Genomic DNA, 13,026 nt, shown 5'->3' with positions numbered 1-13,026 from the left:
TGAGTGTCTGTGTGTCTGAGTGTCTGAGTGTCTGTGTGTCTGTGTGTCTGTGTGTCTGAGTGTCTGAGGGTCTGTGTGTGTCTGTGTGTCTATCCAACCTGTGTGTCTGAGTGTCTGAGTGTCTGTGTGTCTGAGTGTCTGAGTGTCTGTGTGTCTGTGTGTCTGTGTGTCTGAGTGTCTGAGTGTCTGAGTGTCTGCGTGTCTATCCAACCTGTGTGTCTGAGTGTCTGAGTGTCTGAGTGTCTAAGTGTTTGAGTGTCTGTGTGTCTGAGTGTGTGTGTGTCTGTGTGTCTGAGTGTCTGTGTGTCTGAGTGTCTGTGTGTCTGAGTGTCTGTGTGTCTGAGTGTCTGTGTGTCTGAGTGTCTGAGTGTCTGTGTGTCTGTGTGTCTGAGTGTCTGAGTGTCTGTGTGTCTGAGTGTCTGAGTGTCTGTGTGTCTGAGTGTCTGAGTGTCTGTGTGTCTGAGTGTCTGTGTGTCTGAGTGTCTGAGTGTCTGTGTGTCTGTGTGTCTGAGTGTCTGTGTGTCTGAGTGTCTGAGTGTCTGTGTGTCTGAGTGTCTGAGTGTCTGTGTGTCTGAATGTCTATCCAACCTGTGTGTCTGTGTGTGTCTGGATGTCTATCCAACCTGTGTGTCTGTGTGTGTCTGAGTGTGTGTGTCTGAGTGTCTGAGTGTCTGAGTGTCTATCCAACCTGTGTGTCTGAGTGTCTGAGTGTCTCTGTGTCTGAGTGTGTGTGTCTGTGTGTCTGAGTGTCTGTGTGTCTGAGTGTCTGTGTGTCTAAGTGTCTGAGTGTCTGTGTGTCTGAGTGTGTGTGTGTCTGTGTGTATGAGTGTCTGTGTGTCTGAATGTCTGAGTGTCTGTGTGTCTGAGTGTCTGTGTGTCTGAGTGTCTGTGTGTCTGAGTGTCTGAGTGTCTGTGTGTCTGAGTGTCTGTGTGTCTGTGTGTCTGAGTGTCTGAGTGTCTGTGTGTGTATGTGTGTCTGAGTGTCTGTGTGTCTGAGTGTCTGTGTGTCTGAGTGTCTGAGTGTCTGTGTGTCTGTGTGTCTGAGTGTCTGAGTGTCTGGTGTCTGAGTGTCTGAGTGTCTGTGTGTCTGAGTGTCTGTGTGTCTGAGTGTCTGAGTGTCTGTGTGTCTGTGTGTCTGAGTGTCTGTGTGTCTGAGTGTCTGAGTGTCTGTGTGTCTGTGTGTCTGAGTGTCTGAGTGTCTGTGTGTCTGAATGTCTATCCAACCTGTGTGTCTGTGTGTGTCTGAATGTCTATCCAACCTGTGTGTCTGTGTGTGTCTGAGTGTCTGAGTGTCTGAGTGTCTATCCAACCTGTGCGTCTGAGTGTCTGAGTGTCTCTGTGTCTGAGTGTGTGTCTGTGTGTCTGAGTGTCTGTGTGTCTGAGTGTCTGTGTGTCTAAGTGTCTGAGTGTCTGTGTGTCTGAGTGTGTGTGTGTCTGTGTGTATGAGAGTCTGTGTGTCTGAGTGTCTGTGTGTCTGAGTGTCTGTGTGTCTGAGTGTCTGTGTGTCTGTGTGTCTGAGTGTCTGAGTGTCTGTGTGTCTGAGTGTCTGTGTGTCTGGTGTCTGTGTGTCTGAGTGTCTGAGAGTCTGTGTGTGTCTGTGTGTCTGAGTGTCTGAGTGTCTGTGTGTCTGAGTGTGTGTGTCTGTGTGTCTGTGTGTCTGAGTGTCTGTGTGTCTGAGTGTCTGAGTGTCTGTGTGTCTGAGTGTCTGTGTATCTGAGTGTCTGAGTGTCTGTGTGTCTGAGTGTCTGTGTGTCTGAGTGTCTGTGTGTCTGAGTGTCTGAGTGTCTGAGTGTCTGTGTGTCTGAGTGTCTGTGTGTGTCTGTGTGTCTATCCAACCTGTGTGTCTGAGTGTCTGTGTGTCTGAGTGTCTGTGTGTCTATCCAACCCGTGTGTCTGTGTGTCTGACTGTGTGTGTCTGTGTGTCTGAGTGTCTGTGTGTCTGAGTGTCTGTGTGTCTGAGTGTCTGAGTGTCTGTGTGTCTGAGTGTCTGTGTGTCTGAGTGTCTGTGTGTCTGAGTGTCTGAGTGTCTGTGTGTCTGTGTGTCTGAGTGTCTGAGTGTCTGTGTGTGTCTGTGTGTCTATCCAACCTGTGTGTCTGAGTGTCTGTGTATCTGAGTGTCTGTGTATCTGAGTGTCTGAGTGTCTGTGTGTCTGAGTGTCTGTGTGTCTGTGTGTCTGAGTGTCTATCCAACCTGTGTGTCTGAGTGTCTGTGTGTCTGAGTGTCTGAGTGTCTGTGTGTCTGTGTGTCTGAGTGTCTGTGTGTCTGAGTGTCTGAGTGTCTGTGTGTCTGAGTGTCTATCCAACCTGTGTGTCTGAGTGTCTGTGTGTCTATCCAACCTGTGTGTCTGTGTGTCTGAGTGTCTGTGTGTCTATCCAACCTGTGTGTCTGTGTGTCTGAGTGTCTGTGTGTCTATCCAACCTGTGTGTCTGAGTGTCTGTGTGTCTATCCAACCGGTGTGTCTGTGTGTCTGAGTGTCTGTGTGTCTATCCAACCTGTGTGTCTGAGTGTCTGTGTGTCTATCCAACCTGTGTGTCTGTGTGTCTGAGTGTCTGAGTGTCTGAGTGTCTGTGTGTCTGTGTGTCTGAGTGTCTGTGTGTCTGAGTGTCTGTGTGTCTGTGTGTCTGAGTGTCTGAGTGTCTGAGTGTCTGTGTGTCTATCCAACCTGTGTGTCTGTGTGTCTGAGTGTCTGAGTGTCTGTGTGTCTGAGTGTCTGAGTGTCTGTGTGTCTGAGTGTCTGTGTGTCTGAGTGTCTGAGTGTCTGTGTGTCTGAGTGTCTGAGTGTCTGAGTGTCTGTGTGTCTGAGTGTCTGTGTGTCTGAGTGTCTGAGTGTCTGTGTGTCTGAGTGTCTGAGGTCTGTGTGTCTGTGTGTCTATCTGTGTGTCTGAGTGTCTGAGTGTCTGTGTGTCTGAGTGTCTGAGTGTCTGTGTGTCTGTGTGTCTGTGTGTCTGAGTGTCTGAGTGTCTGGTGTCTATCCAACCTGTGTGTCTGAGTGTCTGAGTGTCTGTGTGTCTGAGTGTGTGTCTGTGTGTCTGAGTGTCTGAGTGTCTGTGTGTCTAGTGTCTGAGTGTCTGTGTGTCTGAGTGTCTGTGTGTCTGTGTGTCTGAGTGTCTGTGTGTCTGAGTGTCTGTGTGTCTGAGTGTCTGAGTGTCTGTGTGTCTGAGTGTCTGTGTGTCTGTGTGTCTGAGTGTCTGTGTGTCTGTGTGTCTGTGTGTCTGAGTGTCTGTGTGTCTGAGTGCTGTGTGTCTGTGTGTCTGAGTGTCTGTGTGTCTGTGTGTCTGGTGTCTGAGTGTCTGAGTGTCTGAGTGTCTGTGTGTCTGAGTGTCTGAGTGTCTGAGTGTCTGAGTGTCTGTGTGTCTGAGTGTCTGAGTGTCTGTGTGTCTGTGTGTCTGTGTGTCTGAGTGTCTGAGGGTCTGTGTGTGTCTGTGTGTCTATCCATCCTGTGTGTCTGAGTGTCTGAGTGTCTGAGTGTCTCTGTGTCTGAGTGTCTGAGTGTCTGTGTGTCTGTGTGTCTGAGTGTCTGAGTGTCTGAGTGTCTGCGTGTCTATCCAACCTGTGTGTCTGAGTGTCTGAGTGTCTCTGTGTCTGAGTGTGTGTCTGTGTGTCTGAGTGTCTGAGTGTCTGTGTGTCTAAGTGTTTGAGTGTCTGTGTGTCTGAGTGTGTGTGTGTCTGTGTGTATGAGTGTCTGTGTGTCTGAGTGTCTGTGTGTCTGAGTGTCTGAGTGTCTGTGTGTCTGAGTGTCTGTGTGTCTGAGTGTCTGTGTGTCTGAGTGTCTGAGTGTCTGTGTGTCTGTGTGTCTGAGTGTCTGAGTGTCTGTGTGTCTGAGTGTCTGAGTGTCTGTGTGTCTGAGTGTCTGAGTGTCTGTGTGTCTGAGTGTCTGTGTGTCTGAGTGTCTGAGTGTCTGTGTGTCTGTGTGTCTGAGTGTCTGTGTGTCTGAGTGTCTGTGTGTCTGAGTGTCTGAGTGTCTGTGTGTCTGAATGTCTATCCAACCTGTGTGTCTGTGTGTGTCTGGATGTCTATCCAACCTGTGTGTCTGTGTGTGTCTGAGTGTGTGTGTCTGAGTGTCTGAGTGTCTGAGTGTCTATCCAACCTGTGTGTCTGAGTGTCTGAGTGTCTCTGTGTCTGAGTGTGTGTGTCTGTGTGTCTGAGTGTCTGTGTGTCTGAGTGTCTGTGTGTCTAAGTGTCTGAGTGTCTGTGTGTCTGAGTGTGTGTGTGTCTGTGTGTATGAGTGTCTGTGTGTCTGAGTGTCTGAGTGTCTGTGTGTCTGAGTGTCTGTGTGTCTGAGTGTCTGTGTGTCTGAGTGTCTGAGTGTCTGTGTGTCTGAGTGTCTGTGTGTCTGTGTGTCTGAGTGTCTGTGTGTGTATGTGTGTCTGAGTGTCTGTGTGTCTGAGTGTCTGTGTGTCTGAGTGTCTGAGTGTCTGTGTGTCTGAGTGTCTGTGTGTCTGAGTGTCTGAGTGTCTGTGTGTCTGAGTGTCTGAGTGTCTGTGTGTCTGTGTGTCTGAGTGTCTGAGTGTCTGTGTGTCTGTGTGTCTGAGTGTCTGTGTGTCTGAGTGTCTGTGTGTCTGTGTGTCTGAGTGTCTGAGTGTCTGAGTGTCTGTGTGTCTGAGTGTCTGTGTGTCTGAGTGTCTGAGTGTCTGTGTGTCTGATGTGTGTCTGTGTGTCTGAGTGTCTGAGTGTCTGTGTGTCTGAGTGTCTGTGTGTCTGTGTGTCTGAGTGTTGTGTGTCTGTGTGTCTGAGTGTCTGTGTGTCTGAGTGTCTGAGTGTCTGTGTGTCTGAGTGTCTGTGTGTCTGAGTGTCTGTGTGTCTGAGTGTCTGAGTGTCTGTGTGTCTGTGTGTCTGAGTGTCTGAGTGTCTGTGTGTCTGAGTGTCTGTGTGTCTGTGTGTCTGAGTGTCTGTGTGTCTGAGTGTCTGTGTGTCTGAGTGTCTGAGTGTCTGTGTGTCTGAGTGTCTGAGTGTCTGTGTGTCTGTGTGTCTGAGTGTCTATCCAACCTGTGTGTCTGAGTGTCTGTGTGTCTGAGTGTCTGAGTGTCTGTGTGTCTGTGTGTCTGAGTGTCTGTGTGTCTGAGTGTCTGAGTGTCTGTGTGTCTGAGTGTCTATCCAACCTGTGTGTCTGAGTGTCTGTGTGTCTATCCAACCTGTGTGTCTGTGTGTCTGAGTGTCTGTGTGTCTATCCAACCTGTGTGTCTGTGTGTCTGAGTGTCTGTGTGTCTATCCAACCTGTGTGTCTGAGTGTCTGTGTGTCTATCCAACCGGTGTGTCTGTGTGTCTGAGTGTCTGTGTGTCTATCCAACCTGTGTGTCTGAGTGTCTGTGTGTCTATCCAACCTGTGTGTCTGTGTGTCTGAGTGTCTGAGTGTCTGAGTGTCTGTGTGTCTGAGTGTCTGAGTGTCTGTGTGTCTGAGTGTCTGTGTGTCTGTGTGTCTGAGTGTCTGTGTGTCTATCCAACCTGTGTGTCTGTGTGTCTGAGTGTCTGAGTGTCTGTGTGTCTGAGTGTCTGAGTGTCTGTGTGTCTGAGTGTCTGTGTGTCTGAGTGTCTGAGTGTCTGTGTGTCTGAGTGTCTGAGTGTCTGAGTGTCTGTGTGTCTGAGTGTCTGTGTGTCTGAGTGTCTGTGTGTCTGAGTGTCTGAGTGTCTGTGTGTCTGAGTGTCTGTGTGTCTGAGTGTCTGAGTGTCTGTGTGTCTGAGTGTCTGTGTGTCTGAGTGTCTGTGTGTCTGAGTGTCTGAGTGTCTGAGTGTCTGTGTGTCTGAGTGTCTGAGTGTCTGAGTGTCTGAGTGTCTGTGTGTCTGAGTGTCTGAGTGTCTGAGTGTCTGTGTGTCTGAGTGTCTATCCTGTGTGTCTGTGTGTCTGTGTGTCTATCCAACCTGTGTGTCTGTGTGTCTGAGTGTCTGTGTGTCTGTGTGTCTGTGTGTCTGAGTGTCTGAGTGTCTGTGTGTCTGAGTGTCTGAGTGTCTGTGTGTCTGAGTGTCTGTGTGTCTGAGTGTCTGTGTGTCTGAGTGTCTGAGTGTCTGAGTGTCTGAGTGTCTGTGTGTCTGAGTGTCTGAGTGTCTGTGTGTCTGTGTGTCTGTGTGTCTGAGTGTCTGAGGGTCTGTGTGTGTCTGTGTGTCTATCCAACCTGTGTGTCTGAGTGTCTGAGTGTCTGAGTGTCTCTGTGTCTGAGTGTCTGAGTGTCTGTGTGTCTGTGTGTCTGAGTGTCTGAGTGTCTGAGTGTCTGCGTGTCTATCCAACCTGTGTGTCTGAGTGTCTGAGTGTCTCTGTGTCTGAGTGTGTGTCTGTGTGTCTGAGTGTCTGAGTGTCTGTGTGTCTAAGTGTTTGAGTGTCTGTGTGTCTGAGTGTGTGTGTGTCTGTGTGTATGAGTGTCTGTGTGTCTGAGTGTCTGTGTGTCTGAGTGTCTGAGTGTCTGTGTGTCTGAGTGTCTGTGTGTCTGAGTGTCTGTGTGTCTGAGTGTCTGAGTGTCTGTGTGTCTGTGTGTCTGAGTGTCTGAGTGTCTGTGTGTCTGAGTGTCTGAGTGTCTGTGTGTCTGAGTGTCTGAGTGTCTGTGTGTCTGAGTGTCTGTGTGTCTGAGTGTCTGAGTGTCTGTGTGTCTGTGTGTCTGAGTGTCTGTGTGTCTGAGTGTCTGTGTGTCTGAGTGTCTGAGTGTCTGTGTGTCTGAATGTCTATCCAACCTGTGTGTCTGTGTGTGTCTGGATGTCTATCCAACCTGTGTGTCTGTGTGTGTCTGAGTGTGTGTGTCTGAGTGTCTGAGTGTCTGAGTGTCTATCCAACCTGTGTGTCTGAGTGTCTGAGTGTCTCTGTGTCTGAGTGTGTGTGTCTGTGTGTCTGAGTGTCTGTGTGTCTGAGTGTCTGTGTGTCTAAGTGTCTGAGTGTCTGTGTGTCTGAGTGTGTGTGTGTCTGTGTGTATGAGTGTCTGTGTGTCTGAATGTCTGAGTGTCTGTGTGTCTGAGTGTCTGTGTGTCTGAGTGTCTGTGTGTCTGAGTGTCTGAGTGTCTGTGTGTCTGAGTGTCTGTGTGTCTGTGTGTCTGAGTGTCTGTGTGTGTATGTGTGTCTGAGTGTCTGTGTGTCTGAGTGTCTGTGTGTCTGAGTGTCTGAGTGTCTGTGTGTCTGAGTGTCTGTGTGTCTGAGTGTCTGTGTGTCTGAGTGTCTGTGTGTCTGAGTGTCTGAGTGTCTGTGTGTCTGTGTGTCTGAGTGTCTGAGTGTCTGTGTGTCTGAGTGTCTGAGTGTCTGTGTGTCTGAGTGTCTGAGTGTCTGTGTGTCTGTGTGTCTGAGTGTCTATCCAACCTGTGTGTCTGTGTGTGTCTGAATGTCTATCCAACCTGTGTGTCTGTGTGTGTCTGAGTGTGTGTGTCTGTGTGTCTGAGTGTCTGTGTGTCTGAGTGTCTGTGTGTCTAAGTGTCTGAGTGTCTGTGTGTCTGAGTGTGTGTGTGTCTGTGTGTATGAGTGTCTGTGTGTCTGAGTGTCTGTGTGTCTGAGTGTCTGAGTGTCTGTGTGTCTGTGTGTCTGAGTGTCTGAGTGTCTGAGTGTCTGTGTGTCTGTGTGTCTGAGTGTCTGAGTGTCTGTGTGTCTGAGTGTCTGTGTGTCTGTGTGTCTGAGTGTCTGTGTGTCTGAGTGTCTGTGTGTCTGAGTGTCTGAGTGTCTGTGTGTCTGAGTGTCTGTGTGTCTGAGTGTCTGAGTGTCTGTGTGTCTGAGTGTCTGTGTGTCTGTGTGTCTGTGTGTCTGAGTGTCTGTGTGTCTGAGTGTCTGTGTGTCTGTGTGTCTGTGTGTCTGAGTGTCTGTGTGTCTGAGTGTCTGTGTGTCTGAGTGTCTGAGTGTCTGTGTGTCTGAGTGTCTGTGTGTCTGAGTGTCTGTGTGTCTGAGTGTCTGAGTGTCTGAGTGTCTGAGTGTCTGTGTGTCTGAGTGTCTGTGTGTCTGAGTGTCTGAGTGTCTGTGTGTCTGTGTGTCTGAGTGTCTGAGTGTCTGTGTGTGTCTGTGTGTCTATCCAACCTGTGTGTCTGAGTGTCTGAGTGTCTGAGTGTCTATGTGTCTGAGTGTCTGAGTGTCTGTGTGTCTGTGTGTCTGTGTGTCTGAGTGTCTGAGTGTCTGAGTGTCTATCCAACCTGTGTGTCTGAGTGTCTGAGTGTCTCTGTGTCTGAGTGTGTGTCTGTGTGTCTGAGTGTCTGAGTGTCTGTGTGTCTAAGTGTCTGAGTGTCTGTGTGTCTGAGTGTGTGTGTGTCTGTGTGTATGAGTGTCTGTGTGTCTGAGTGTCTGTGTGTCTGAGTGTCTGAGTGTCTGAGTGTCTGTGTGTCTGAGTGTCTGTGTGTCTGAGTGTCTGTGTGTCTGTGTGTCTGTGTGTCTGAGTGTCTGTGTGTCTGAGTGTCTGTGTGTCTGAGTGTCTGTGTGTCTGAGTGTCTGAGTGTCTGTGTGTCTGAGTGTCTGTGTGTCTGAGTGTCTGAGTGTCTGTGTGTCTGAGTGTCTGAGTGTCTGAGTGTCTGAGTGTCTGAGTGTCTGTGTGTCTGAGTGTCTGAGTGTCTGTGTGTCTGAGTGTCTATCCAACCTGTGTGTCTGTGTGTCTGGTGTCTATCCCTGTGTGTCTGTGTGTCTGAGTGCTGTGTGTCTGAGTGTCTGTGTGTCTGAGTGTCTGTGTGTCTGAGTGTCTGAGTGTCTGTGTGTCTGTGTGTCTGAGTGTCTGAGTGTCTGTGTGTCTGAATGTCTATCCAACCTGTGTGTCTGTGTGTGTCTGAATGTCTATCCAACCTGTGTGTCTGTGTGTGTCTGAGTGTCTGAGTGTCTGAGTGTCTGAGTGTCTATCCAACCTGTGCGTCTGAGTGTCTGAGTGTCTCTGTGTCTGAGTGTGTGTGTCTGTGTGTCTGAGTGTCTGTGTGTCTGAGTGTCTGTGTGTCTAAGTGTCTGAGTGTCTGTGTGTCTGAGTGTGTGTGTGTCTGTGTGTATGAGAGTCTGTGTGTCTGAGTGTCTGTGTGTCTGAGTGTCTGTGTGTCTGAGTGTCTGTGTGTCTGTGTGTCTGAGTGTCTGAGTGTCTGTGTGTCTGAGTGTCTGTGTGTCTGTGTGTCTGAGTGTCTGAGTGTCTGTGTGTCTGTGTGTCTGAGTGTCTGAGTGTCTGTGTGTCTGAGTGTGTGTGTCTGTGTGTCTGTGTGTCTGAGTGTCTGTGTGTCTGAGTGTCTGAGTGTCTGTGTGTCTGAGTGTCTGTGTATCTGAGTGTCTGAGTGTCTGTGTGTCTGAGTGTCTGTGTGTCTGAGTGTCTGTGTGTCTGAGTGTCTGAGTGTCTGAGTGTCTGTGTGTCTGAGTGTCTGTGTGTGTCTGTGTGTCTATCCAACCTGTGTGTCTGAGTGTCTGTGTGTCTGAGTGTCTGTGTGTCTATCCAACCCGTGTGTCTGTGTGTCTGACTGTGTGTGTCTGTGTGTCTGAGTGTCTGTGTGTCTGAGTGTCTGTGTGTCTGAGTGTCTGAGTGTCTGTGTGTCTGAGTGTCTGTGTGTCTGTGTGTCTGAGTGTCTGAGTGTCTGTGTGTCTGTGTGTCTGAGTGTCTGAGTGTCTGTGTGTGTCTGTGTGTCTATCCAACCTGTGTGTCTGAGTGTCTGTGTATCTGAGTGTCTGTGTGTCTGAGTGTCTGAGTGTCTGTGTGTCTGAGTGTCTGTGTGTCTGTGTGTCTGAGTGTCTATCCAACCTGTGTGTCTGAGTGTCTGTGTGTCTGAGTGTCTGAGTGTCTGTGTGTCTGTGTGTCTGAGTGTCTGTGTGTCTGAGTGTCTGAGTGTCTGTGTGTCTGAGTGTCTATCACTGTGTGTCTGAGTGTCTGTGTGTCTGTCACTGTGTGTCTGTGTGTCTGAGTGTCTGTGTGTCTGTGTGTCTGAGTGTCTGTGTGTCTGAGTGTCTGTGTGTCTGAGTGTCTGAGTGTCTGTGTGTCTGAGTGTCTGAGTGTCTGTGTGTCTGAGTGTCTGTGTGTCTGAGTGTCTGAGTGTCTGTGTGTCTGTGTGTCTGAGTGTCTGTGTGTCTGAGTGTCTGAGTGTCTGTGTGTCTGTGTGTCTGAGTGTCTGAGTGTCTGTGTGTCTGAATGTCTATCCAACCTGTGTGTCTGTGTGTGTCTGAATGTCTATCCAACCTGTGTGTCTGTGTGTGTCTGAGTGTCTGAGTGTCTGAGTGTCTATCCAACCTGTGCGTCTGAGTGTCTGAGTGTCTCTGTGTCTGAGTGTGTGTGTCTGTGTGTCTGAGTGTCTGTGTGTCTGAGTGTCTGTGTGTCTAAGTGTCTGAGTGTCTGTGTGTCTGAGTGTGTGTGTGTCTGTGTGTATGAGAGTCTGTGTGTCTGAGTGTCTGTGTGTCTGAGTGTCTGTGTGTCTGAGTGTCTGTGTGTCTGTGTGTCTGAGTGTCTGAGTGTCTGTGTGTCTGAGTGTCTGTGTGTCTGTGTGTCTGAGTGTCTGAGAGTCTGTGTGTGTCTGTGTGTCTGAGTGTCTGAGTGTCTGTGTGTCTGAGTGTGTGTGTCTGTGTGTCTGTGTGTCTGAGTGTCTGTGTGTCTGAGTGTCTGAGTGTCTGTGTGTCTGAGTGTCTGTGTATCTGAGTGTCTGAGTGTCTGTGTGTCTGAGTGTCTGTGTGTCTGAGTGTCTGTGTGTCTGAGTGTCTGAGTGTCTGAGTGTCTGTGTGTCTGAGTGTCTGTGTGTGTCTGTGTGTCTATCCAACCTGTGTGTCTGAGTGTCTGTGTGTCTGAGTGTCTGTGTGTCTATCCAACCCGTGTGTCTGTGTGTCTGACTGTGTGTGTCTGTGTGTCTGAGTGTCTGTGTGTCTGAGTGTCTGTGTGTCTGAGTGTCTGAGTGTCTGTGTGTCTGAGTGTCTGTGTGTCTGAGTGTCTGTGTGTCTGAGTGTCTGAGTGTCTGTGTGTCTGTGTGTCTGAGTGTCTGAGTGTCTGTGTGTGTCTGTGTGTCTATCCAACCTGTGTGTCTGAGTGTCTGTGTATCTGAGTGTCTGTGTATCTGAGTGTCTGAGTGTCTGTGTGTCTGAGTGTCTGTGTGTCTGTGTGTCTGAGTGTCTATCCAACCTGTGTGTCTGAGTGTCTGTGTGTCTGAGTGTCTGAGTGTCTGTGTGTCTGTGTGTCTGAGTGTCTGTGTGTCTGAGTGTCTGAGTGTCTGTGTGTCTGAGTGTCTATCCAACCTGTGTGTCTGAGTGTCTGTGTGTCTATCCAACCTGTGTGTCTGTGTGTCTGAGTGTCTGTGTGTCTATCCAACCTGTGTGTCTGTGTGTCTGAGTGTCTGTGTGTCTATCCAACCTGTGTGTCTGAGTGTCTGTGTGTCTATCCAACCGGTGTGTCTGTGTGTCTGAGTGTCTGTGTGTCTATCCAACCTGTGTGTCTGAGTGTCTGTGTGTCTATCCAACCTGTGTGTCTGTGTGTCTGAGTGTCTGAGTGTCTGAGTGTCTGTGTGTCTGTGTGTCTGAGTGTCTGTGTGTCTGAGTGTCTGTGTGTCTGTGTGTCTGAGTGTCTGAGTGTCTGAGTGTCTGTGTGTCTATCCAACCTGTGTGTCTGTGTGTCTGAGTGTCTGAGTGTCTGTGTGTCTGAGTGTCTGAGTGTCTGTGTGTCTGAGTGTCTGTGTGTCTGAGTGTCTGAGTGTCTGTGTGTCTGAGTGTCTGAGTGTCTGAGTGTCTGTGTGTCTGAGTGTCTGTGTGTCTGAGTGTCTGAGTGTCTGAGTGTCTGTGTGTCTGAGTGTCTGAGTGTCTGTGTGTCTGTGTGTCTGTGTGTCTGAGTGTCTGAGGGTCTGTGTGTGTCTGTGTGTCTATCCAACCTGTGTGTCTGAGTGTCTGAGTGTCTGAGTGTCTCTGTGTCTGAGTGTCTGAGTGTCTGTGTGTCTGTGTGTCTGTGTGTCTGAGTGTCTGAGTGTCTGAGTGTCTGCGTGTCTATCCAACCTGTGTGTCTGAGTGTCTGAGTGTCTCTGTGTCTGAGTGTGTGTCTGTGTGTCTGAGTGTCTGAGTGTCTGTGTGTCTAAGTGTTTGAGTGTCTGTGTGTCTGAGTGTGTGTGTGTCTGTGTGTATGAGTGTCTGTGTGTCTGAGTGTCTGTGTGTCTGAGTGTCTGAGTGTCTGTGTGTCTGAGTGTCTGTGTGTCTGTGTGTCTGAGTGTCTGTGTGTCTGTGTGTCTGTGTGTCTGAGTGTCTGTGTGTCTGAATGTCTATCCAACCTGTGTGTCTGTGTGTGTCTGAATGTCTATCCAACCTGTGTGTCTGTGTGTGTCTGAGTGTCTGAGTGTCTGAGTGTCTGAGTGTCTATCCAACCTGTGCGTCTGAGTGTCTGAGTGTCTCTGTGTCTGAGTGTGTGTGTCTGTGTGTCTGAGTGTCTGTGTGTCTGAGTGTCTGTGTGTCTAAGTGTCTGAGTGTCTGTGTGTCTGAGTGTGTGTGTGTCTGTGTGTATGAGAGTCTGTGTGTCTGAGTGTCTGTGTGTCTGAGTGTCTGAGTGTCTGTGTGTCTGTGTGTCTGTGTGTCTGAGTGTCTGAGTGTCTGTGTGTCTGAGTGTCTGTGTGTCTGTGTGTCTGAGTGTCTGAGAGTCTGTGTGTGTCTGTGTGTCTGAGTGTCTGAGTGTCTGTGTGTCTGAGTGTCTGTGTGTCTGAGTGTCTGAGTGTCTGTGTGTGTCTGTGTGTCTATCCAACCTGTGTGTCTGAGTGTCTGTGTGTCTGAGTGTCTGTGTGTCTATCCAACCCGTGTGTCTGTGTGTCTGAGTGTGTGTGTCTGTGTGTCTGAGTGTCTGTGTGTCTGAGTGTCTGAGTGTCTGTGTGTCTGAGTGTCTGAGTGTCTGTGTGTCTGTGTGTCTGTGTGTCTGAGTGTCTGAGGGTCTGTGTGTGTCTGTGTGTCTATCCAACCTGTGTGTCTGAGTGTCTGAGTGTGTGTGTCTGTGTGTCTGAGTGTCTGTGTGTCTGAGTGTCTGAGTGTCTGTGTGTCTGAGTGTCTGTGTGTCTGAGTGTCTGTGTGTCTGAGTGTCTGAGTGTCTGTGTGTCTGTGTGTCTGAGTGTCTGAGTGTCTGTGTGTGTCTGTGTGTCTATCCAACCTGTGTGTCTGAGTGTCTGTGTATCTGAGT

General features: G+C 49.4%; 1 protein-coding gene and 1 long non-coding RNA gene across 2 annotated transcripts in view; both read right to left on the bottom strand.

Annotated features, from left to right (window-relative positions):
• LOC123741732 (zinc finger protein GLIS2) overlaps positions 1 to 13,026 on the bottom strand; it is a 121,919-nt gene that overhangs the window by 16,011 nt on the left and 92,882 nt on the right. The gene's annotated exons all lie outside the window — the stretch shown is intronic.
• Positions 5,027 to 5,820, bottom strand: LOC145877415 (uncharacterized). The gene is made up of 2 exons (XR_014391709.1): positions 5,444 to 5,820; positions 5,027 to 5,100 (listed from the first exon to the last, which is right to left on the bottom strand). It is a non-coding gene; the product is annotated as an uncharacterized LOC145877415 (long non-coding RNA).

This window comes from Salmo salar, chromosome 03, assembly GCF_965601325.2.
Source record: "Salmo salar chromosome 03, fSalSal1, whole genome shotgun sequence".
NCBI lineage: Eukaryota > Metazoa > Chordata > Actinopteri > Salmoniformes > Salmonidae > Salmo > Salmo salar.
The sequence above is the reverse complement of the archived record's forward strand: the minus strand, read 5'-3'. Positions and strand labels throughout refer to the sequence as shown.